The sequence below is a fragment of the Gymnogyps californianus genome, chromosome 1 (genome assembly GCF_018139145.2).
Source record: "Gymnogyps californianus isolate 813 chromosome 1, ASM1813914v2, whole genome shotgun sequence".
Taxonomy (NCBI): Eukaryota; Metazoa; Chordata; class Aves; order Accipitriformes; family Cathartidae; genus Gymnogyps; species Gymnogyps californianus.
The window spans coordinates 113,257,521-113,267,626 of NC_059471.1; positions in this window are offsets into that span (position 1 = coordinate 113,257,521).

Sequence of the window (10,106 nt, forward strand, 5' to 3'; positions counted from 1 at the left end):
CTGCCCTTTGTTTGACTAGAAGTAAAGACAAGTCCAGCAACCGAGAACAGCATGTCAGGGGCACTGAGGGTTTTGGCTGTCAGAAGATATTAACAGCATACAGGCACAAAAAGACAAAAAGGAATAACTTTCTTGAGTCATGAGTATGTCCACCTCTTTCTATTACACAGCTGATTTTTTTTTTTATGTCTCAAAGAACAACAATCTGAATCTCTTGCTTAACTAGAGATGAGTGGAAGGAATGACAAATATAAAAATATTCTTTAATTTTTGAACATTTTTTTTACACAGTTTCTTTTGGAAGAAACACTTAAAGGCATTTCTGGGTTCAGATTTATTCTGAGATGTTTGCACAAAAAGCCTTCTTTGGGCTAAATTCTGAGTGTCTTGGAGTCCTTCATACTATTCTGTTTATATTTTAATATATTTATGAATGAAAAAGCATTAAGTCTATTCAAGATAGAGCATCTACCTTTTACCATCTCATCAGAATCCCCACTTTTTCTGCAGAGTACAAACATTTGCAGTATATCTCTCCATATGAAGAGACAAGGATCTTGAATTCAAAATTCATGATATAAGAGACAAACTAAATAAAACCATCCTTGTATCTCAGCAAAACGAATTTAAATTTCCTACCGTAACAAAGCAGCTGCGAATTTACTGCCTGGAGGTACACTGTGGCACACTTAACACATTGCCAAACAGATGCCCCTATTTGGATCCTCAGGAGGCAGGAGTTGTTGTTTTTGTGCAACACATTGCTACCTTCGGTGCCTCAGAAAATTGTTACTGAGATCACTCTGCATAATAGCCAAAGTTGCCTAGGTATTCACACTAACAAGAGCTAGGAAATTTTAGATATTCTAGCCGGAATATAGCTGCTTGCTTTTCTTAGCATTCACCCTTTTTGTGAGGTCTTAAATCACCCCAAAAGTTGCTACTTACATCAGGATTTGCCATTCCTGAGACTTCAATCTAATTTCCTCCCAGTATCAGAACAGGCGGCCGCTCGAAATGGCTGTAACGCTTGCTGGGCTGACTAAAAATCATTTCACAGGTGGGGTACTTCCTGCTCCGTTTAGGTATTTCAGATGGGCCAGTGCAAGTAACCTCCAGAGGTTACTTAGAGCATCTTTATGATGGAGGAGTGCTGGGGGGAGTTCTCGCTGGCAGCTTCCCTGGTGCCATTTTAAGACGACCTCTGTGATCTCTCTTCTAAGAAAAGTTGGTTCTTACTCACAGCATGAGAGAGTGACCATTTTTTATTGCCAGGTCAATAAGAAAGGTAAGGTCCACTATCACCTCTAACAGAAAGGTTCAGAGGAAACATAGTTCAATACAATGGACTTCCTCTGTAAACTCCGTAGGAACATTTCATATCCTATTCAGTGAATTTATGAACAATGTGACCAAATAAACCTGCAAGACACATTTATTACTCCCTCGTTGGTGTACTGTTATTCTCTATCATATATATATACCCTACCCAGTACACTAGTCCATATTCTGAAAGAAAAGCAACACTTTGTTCTGTTAATAAATCACTGTCCACCTTTGTCTGCATCATTTTTACACTCTTCTTCACAAAACAATCCTTACCTTAAATACACCTTCCAAGTCTGTATATACAGTTCACATTTATTATTCAGAATCCTGCTTAACCATTATTGAGTGTTGACTCATGCAGACTGAAACATTTTGCTTTTGCAGACTGAAATATGTTGCTTTGCACTATTCCTGTTCTCCAGAGCTACAGTTATTGGACGTGGGGGTTTGTAGTTTGGACGAATTATTGACTCCTTTATTACTGTAGCATAAAATCTGTAACTACACTTTCCTTAATGCTCTCATGTCTCTCTCACTGCCCAAACTGCTACAATACATCAGGCAATCTGTGATGACAGAAAAAGAGGTATGTGAAGGACCAGAATTACAAATCTCATTAGATGTCATATAGCTCAGGGACACGGCACACAGTTTATGGTTTCTTTCAGAACACAAAAGTCAAGATACAGTGTTTCAGCGCTTCCGAATATAAATAAAGTGCTCCAAAACACTTTATAGTTTGGAGGGTTTGTTTTTTGGATTTGTTTTGTGGGTTTTTTTCCTTTTGGGTCAATATAACATAAGACAATTTCAGTCTGTTGAATCTTTAATAAGCAAGAAAGTCAGTCAATTTTGGATCATTACAAACAGAGAACCATTATGCACTTTTCTTATGCAAGCCCAGATTGTGTTCTTGTCCCCTAGCTTGTTAAACTGATGGAAAATTAACCTATCCAAGGGAAAAAAAAAGATAAAAAAAACAACAAAAAAGAAAAAGCATAATTTTCTGCTGTACGAGCTCACACTCAGACAATAACTAGAATCAGTCTAAGATGGGAGGTAAGATCGGAGGCTGAAATGGTCTCTGTTAATATCAGCAAGCAGTTAGATCAGCTCGTCTGAGCTGTGAAACCTCATCTGGGCAAAAACCCCACAAAACAAACAAAGAAGCCCCCCAAAAAGAAAAAAAACTGTTCTGCACAGAAGCAATGGATAAAAAAGAAACTAAATTTCAAACTTTTCATTTCAATCTACCATGCCCAGCAGTTTCAGATCCTCTATATTTTAATAAAATTTCCTTTAGAGATCAAAAGCTCTTTCATATGTCTTGATGTTCTCATGGGAAAAAAAAAAAAATGTAAGTCCGATCAGCAAGACATCCATCGCATTCTTCAATTTATTCAAGATTTTCCTTCAATCATGAGATTTCAACAATCACTTTTAGTGCCAAAGATTTTTAGGAAATGGACACTGGAGTTTTGTGGATGCTTACTCAATCAACACTGAGTAACATGTATAGATAATTTACCCAGCCAAGTACAGCTATGCTGTGGAGGTTCCAATTATGCATATTTACAGTCAATCTGTAGAGTGAAGAAGAACTGAAGAGTCATTTCAGAAACTTAATTTAAACAAATTTCCACAGTGTGAGTCACTGTGATACTTATTCCTCCTAAGTGGTTGGCACTTACGTTGTGTTGGGTACATGTAGACATTTTTAAATTGTTGTTCACAACACTAAAAGATCTCTCAAGTCACGAACAGCTCACCTGAATCTCTCTTCTGAACAGAGGAAGGTTAATCTGGTGAATGCTGCATATCTCTTACTTCTTGAACAGCTGCTTGCATTAGCGGAATAGAGCTTTGAAAACACAGCTTTTATAATCTGGAGGAATTTTCAGCATCCTCAAAGTGAAGTGATTTTTTTAGTTTAAAGTAGTAAATATCTCTAAAAAGTAAGGCCCTGTGGAAATGCTATAAAGATTGCATAGCTGCAGCCTGTTGCTAGATCATGGCTGAAAGTTTCTGAAATTGCACATTTAGCTTCGCAAGTGTTGAGCAAATGAGGTCAACATAGTATTCACTGATACAAAGGCACACCTCACTTTTTGAGAAACTGATTTACTTTGAGCAATGTTTGGTACGACCAGATCCGTGTTGTATTATGCCATACTTTTTTCCTCGGGCAGAATGCCTCATGTTGATAAGAAGTCCTTTTCTTGAGTCATATCAGTTTCTGGCTGCTTCAGATTTTATGGCAAACTCAAAATCTCTTACTGCAAGAAAATAAAATGGAAGTAGAAGATATATTAAATTGTAGCATTTAATCTAGTTAGCTTCTGGAAGTTTAAATCAACTTCAGAACTTTAAAATTATTTATTATGAGAAATTATGTGGTATTTTCACCTATTATTCTTCTGGTGTGAGTTTAATATAAACAGCAATTTAATTTTTGTAGCAATGGGAAACGCAGCAATAACTAATGATAACTAAAGCTAGCACCAAACCAAAAAGTTTACATAGTAATACGAACACTGGAGGGGAATAACAAAGCTGTGAGGATATTCCTACAATTTACTGAATAGGCTTGGAGTATAAAAATGACAAAAACAATGCTCAGCATAGCTGTGAGAATGTGAATTTTGAAGTGGAAAGAATATAAAAATATGCCAGGCATCAAGTTCAGAGACCTGACTTTATTTACAAATCAAGGTTTGTAAACCCAGCATGAAATCCATGGATACAAATCAGATACAAAAGAGGAATTTTATTTGACACCCTACAGCTGGGATGATGATGTAAGTGGTGAACACACATTGTGTTGCATTGCAACCACAATTTGTCTTTTTTGAAGCACACAGCCATGCTCAAATGTAATGAAGCCTACAGGGCCAGGTCTACTGAGATTTTAAAGAGTGTGATACTTGCTATTACACTAATTTATACAAGCCTCAAACTGAACTTCAGAGGAACCTCTGGCTCAGAGGTAGCTCAGCAGTCTCTGTTTTTCCTCGTCAAGTGCTTTTAGTTAACAACGGTGATTTGAAAATATCTAACTCATGGTATGAAAGGAAAGCTAACCCATCTTTCAGAAGGAGCACATAAGTAATTGTACTTTGTGTGGTATACCTATCTAAGACTGTTTATTTTGAAAGAAATTAGCTTTTCTCTAATTTTCTGAGATCAAGTAAGCAAAACCTCCAGCTAATGTTCCTCCTCTTCCTCAAGACTTCAATTCTTATGAAAGTGAAATTATAGGTACACAACTTAGTGTACCTTAGTGTGTGTACCTTAGTGTACTAAGTGAGTAGAAAGCTAAATATACTTTCTAGTATGATTGGTTTTAAGGCTTGTTGCAACTACTGCTGACATTAGACGAAAGAAAATTGCCTGCATGCATCATAGCCTACCCCAGTTCATCTCATAATCACCTTCAAGCAAGCGACTGAACATTTAATCCTAATAAACCGCTAGAGAGTGTGGTGGTAAAATCTTTTGGCTTCATTGCTCACAAGCGTTCTCTTGGCAGTAAAGCTATTTCCAGCTATCCTGCTGTGAAATGTACTGCTATTAAATCTTTCACATGAAAATCAGAGAAAAACAAAAAGAATGGCGATTATTTTTCTTGGATATTATTAAAGTCTTGAGTTGGTTATGACTTTTCCTTCTTCCTAGTTATCACTTACTGTAGTTATAAAAACTTTCTAATTTACAAAACAAATTAAAGCACTTAGCTACTTGCTCTATCACAGTCCTGAATGACCACCAACCACTCAAGACAGCACACCCTTGTCTCTCCTCTAGTGAAATGGTAATGATAATATTTCTTTCTCTCACAGAACTGTTCCTTTACATTTGTGCAGATAAAAAAACCCAAAACATAGACGCCTGCCTTTTCTGTTCTTTGTTGATTATCCATATCTCTTTCTACTGAGTAAAATCCGGGTCAGATGTTCAAATCTAGCCAGTAATATGACCATATGGGACACAGGAGGAGCAATACTTCCAGGAGGCGTAAAACCCAGGCCATTTAAAGCCTTGCAGATCATGACAGGTGGGCTCCACTGAGAAACTCATGGCCAACAGGTACTACAGATTGTGGAACGCTGATTTCAGGTGCAAAGTACACCAAGTGAGTTGTGTATCCTCTGCCAACTTTCACTTTCAAAGGAACAACTTAATTTTGCATTATCCTAGTCCAGAGGTAATGGAAAGACTTGGCCAGTGGTGTAGCCTGCATCCAAAAGAAAAGGTTCTGCCTTCCTAGACAGAGAGTGATACTAAAAGATCACAGGCCTCTGCTGTGATACCATCACCATTAATAGAAGTGGATTTAAAATTACTCTGGAACCACCTACAGCTGACTGATTTGCAGACGAAGAGCAATACCCCACAAGTATTCATAGTGCCCCTCTAAGAATCACAGAAACCTGCAGTCTGGAAGAGACCTCTAGAGCTTACTACTCCGATGCCCTGCTCTATGGAGGATCATCTAAAGAAGGTTGCTTAGGGCTATGTCCAATAGCATTTTTAATATCTCCATGGATAGAGAACCCATAACCTCCCTAGGCAACCTGTTCTAGTGTTGACCACTGCTCAGGTGAAAAAAATAAAAATAAAAATTTCTTACATCAAGTTGTAATTTCCTGTATTGCCACTTGTGTTTGTTCTATCCCGGTGCATCTCTCTCTGGCTCTGTCATCTCTGCACCCTCCCAACATTAGTTAGGTGGAGAGAGAAATACAACCTCCTTCGAGTCTTCTCTTCCACAGGCTGACCAAACCCAGCTCTCTCAGGCTCTCCTCATACCTCCTGTGCTCCAGCCCCCTGAACACATTGGTGGCTCGCCTGTCATGGTCCCTCTGCTTTTTAGCATATTGAGTGCTTCCCCAAATTTGATGTGAGCCACAGGCTTGCTAAGAACGCAGTCTGTCCCATCATCCAGGTCATTAGCAATGAGCGGTACCTCCCTGCTAACCAGCCACTTAGTTGGACTTCGTGCCTCTGAGCCTGACAATCTAGCCAGTTTTCTGCCCAGCTTGTCTTTCACTCCTCCAGTCCACACCTCACCACTTTGGCTAGAAGGTGGGAGGCGACAGAAGGAAAGAAAGAAACCACTGAGAACAGAGAGGCCACTCTCCCTGCCAGGGCCTGTAAAATGGCTGTGGATTAACAAACCCTGTCATTTTAAACAAACATGCAGAGGTTCAGAAATTAATCTGAACTTTGGTCTAGTACCAGAACGGAAAAGCATAATGGAACAAAGTATTTCATGATGGTTCTGTTACTTTCTGGTTCATTTGGGAAGGAAATACAGAAAGTCTCTCATTTGTTTTTCCATTATTTCTGCATCTGCAATATGATGCAGAGTCTCAGAAATCTGTGCAAAGATGTGTGCTGATCCTGATGTGTTATTAATCAGGATAGCAGAAATCCAGGACACACAGAATCCCATGAAAAAGTTAACATTAAACCAGCACACCTTCAGAAAGAAGAACTTTGGGGTTTATTTTGATGTTCCAGATAAAGAGTTGTAAGTGGTCCATTTGTATTCAAACCACTCCAAACATCATTGAAAGAAGCTGCTCGGATTTAAGTATTTTATGACATGTCTACTTTAAGCTAGGAAGTGAAAAACCATTGAAATTTATCATTCTTTTCAAACCTTCAGTTTTAGTTATTTTATGTCCTGGGTTTCTAGTGTTCTGAAGTCTGCATCAGTTTAATCACTTGTGAAAACTTCTCCTGAAAGTTTAAAAAAAGGGTAAGATGCTGTAGGGTTTGACACTTCAGAAACTATGCAACTATCTTACACAATCTGACAATTTTCTAGCTCAAGCTTTCTGCTGAAGACACAGATACAACAGACACCTCAGGAGAATATCTCTTACTAAGAAAGACTGATTTGCCACAAATAGTAAATTTTGCTGAACAATTTCACTTTGATTCTCTTCTGAGCTGCCCCACTGTAAGTCAGAAGCAACCCTTCTAAAATTGCTGTCTTTCAGCAGTGAGAGAATCAGGTCCAAACAGTAACTGGAGATTTTGAAAACATAAAATCAGTTGGTGAAGTTAAAAAATAAAAAATAAAATTAAAAAAAGATCCACAACACTTACTGTAGACAATGGAAGTTTTGCTGTAGTAAAGTTTGGATGTGGCCTTGTAAGAAAAATATAACTTGAGCAGAACCTTGTAAAAAGTAATGATGTTTTCTTACTTTTCACATAATTGCTGAATACGTTTTGGTTGTTCTTTTTCAAGAATGTTTGCAGAACAAAGACCACTACCAATACTAGCAAAAAAAATGCATCTTCTCTCACAGATTTTCCTTCCAGAAATGCCCCTGTATAGAATTAGAAAGTGAAAATGTGGGAAGACAGGTCTACAGTAGAAAGGCACAGTGAAAGAACTGAAGTGGCATCAGCCCTAGAAGAGAGGACGTGCATGTTTGGAAAAGGCACATCATCCCTACTGTCAGAGGAATCTAGGAGACCCCAAAATCTAGAGCCTTTTCCTAAAATAAAGCACTGTCCACTTGTAAGGTGGAAGCGGAACAAGGCAACCAGATCTACAGAGCCACTATTCAAAACGGCATATACGTTACTGTCAGAGACTAAGGGTGAGATCTGACCCAAATTTGGAAAAGTATTGTCAAATTAACTTTAGCAATACAAATACAGTCGTGGATTGATTTCCCAAATTGTGACTTCTTTTTGGAGGATCCTTTAGTAAGAAATGAAACCAATCTTAATAGCGTGTGATGTAAAACAAATGACTGTCTTTTACAGGCGTACAAACAGACTCGATCTATTTGAGACTGCAACCATAGTAGATGAGGTGAAAATTAAGTCAGTCTATTTCACAGTATCTCTGCCTGATAAGACATAATACTGTTATTTCCGTGCTATGTTAGCTTTATGTATTTCCGTCAGTATAGTTATATCAGCAGTAAACCGGTGCAGCAGGATGCGGAGCCACTCTCTCAGGGTGTAGTTAGGCACTACAGCTGAGCTGTTCTAGTGTCTTTTCACAGCCAGAACAGCAGGGACCACTTCACCTTATTAATATCTTCCATCCTTCTCTCTTTCCCCATCCCTGACCGAACGCTCTCACCACTTCCCTTGCATCAGCTGTGGTTTATGTCTAACACCACAATAACGTGGCTAAGCTGGAAGAAAAAAGCTAATTTTTTACTTCCAGGTAAACGACTCGAATCAAATCAGCTCTTGATGAAAAGCAGATGCATGCCAGAGGGGGCACAAGGAGGAGGGGGATGACTCGGGGCACAGGGATGAAATGAGACCACCCCTTTGAGCCGCAGTGAGCTCAGCAATTGCAGCTGAAATTGCACCTCTGAATCAGAAACACCTAGTGTATTTTTCTGGCTTCTAGAGGCTGAGCAGAAGGTGGGTGGTACTAATTGCTTGCTATAAAGGCCAGCTCTGTAAAAGCCTGCTATGGACATACTCTCACTCATATATTTGTTCCATTAAGAGTGCTTTAGATAATGATTTCTGCCACCAATTATCCATGACACTGTATATTTGATATGTACTTAAAAGATATTGTTAAAAATCCACTATCATATGAAGTAAATACTAAGCTCACAGATTTATCAGATTTTTAAGTAGAATGAGTGTTAAATAGAGCTGCTTAAAAAGAACTTTCTGAAAATGAATCTGTGAAGAATTTTACTAACTCCAAGCACCAAAGATCACAAGAATTGCATTTCCTAATACCAGGATCCCTTTTTAAATATCTGTCTACCTACTCGGCTCCAGTCACATCTGGTTTATAGAATATTTAAGAAAAACAAGGTCCAGGAATACTCTGCAATTATAAATGTGCTTCAACAGGAAATATCTCTTCAAGATGACAATTTGCACATGAAAAACATTTTAGAAAGCATTAGTAGCCATAGAAGGGCTTTCTTCCTCATGACTAACAAGAAAAATGACCAGCATAAACTTGAAAACATAAAAAATTTGTGATATTCTATGGAATTATAATGGCAATTTCCCCTTTCTTCCTTGCAGAAATACACATATTATCTTGGCAGAATGATATTCAGAGTAATCCATAAGACAATAAAAAGACAAACAGTGTATCTTACCTTTCACATGCTCCTTTTTTTTTTTTTTAATTCCAGGGAAAGAACAGTATCCAGTTAGGTACAGAAATAATGTAGGGATAATGGAGGCAGAAGGAAGAGGGAGCAAGAGAAAGAAACAAGAAAATACTGAAAACACTGTCTGCGATTAATAAGGCAAGGGATGTACTGGTTATGAAATTATTCACAAAAAGTTACAGCAATTAACTGCACGAGGCATGAACTTGTATCTTGGGAGGGCTCCAAGCGACTAGTTTCAGTTTCAGTCTTTAATAGCCAACAACCTGCCCAGCGCTGCAGCCGTTGCTAGACAAGACATTGCCAACTAGACAAACACACAGCAGGAATTAATTCAGCAATGGATGTTATTACAAATAAATTCCACAAATTGATTTCTCTGATAATTGTGACTGCTATTATTGACTTTTTCTGAGAACATTTATGCCAAGGATCTTTGTTAGCAATAATTATTATTACTCTTTATTAAATGCACTAAGGAGCTCTCAAAAACTCAAGATAATGGACATTCCTATCCTAAAATGTCTCTGGACTAAAAGACTGTTCTCAACAGAGACAAAAAGACAATTCTGAGGGGTTGTTTGTTAGTAATGACATATATTTTATCCTCATTTTCCTTTAGTCCTTTCCAGGGAGCAGTGAGAAACA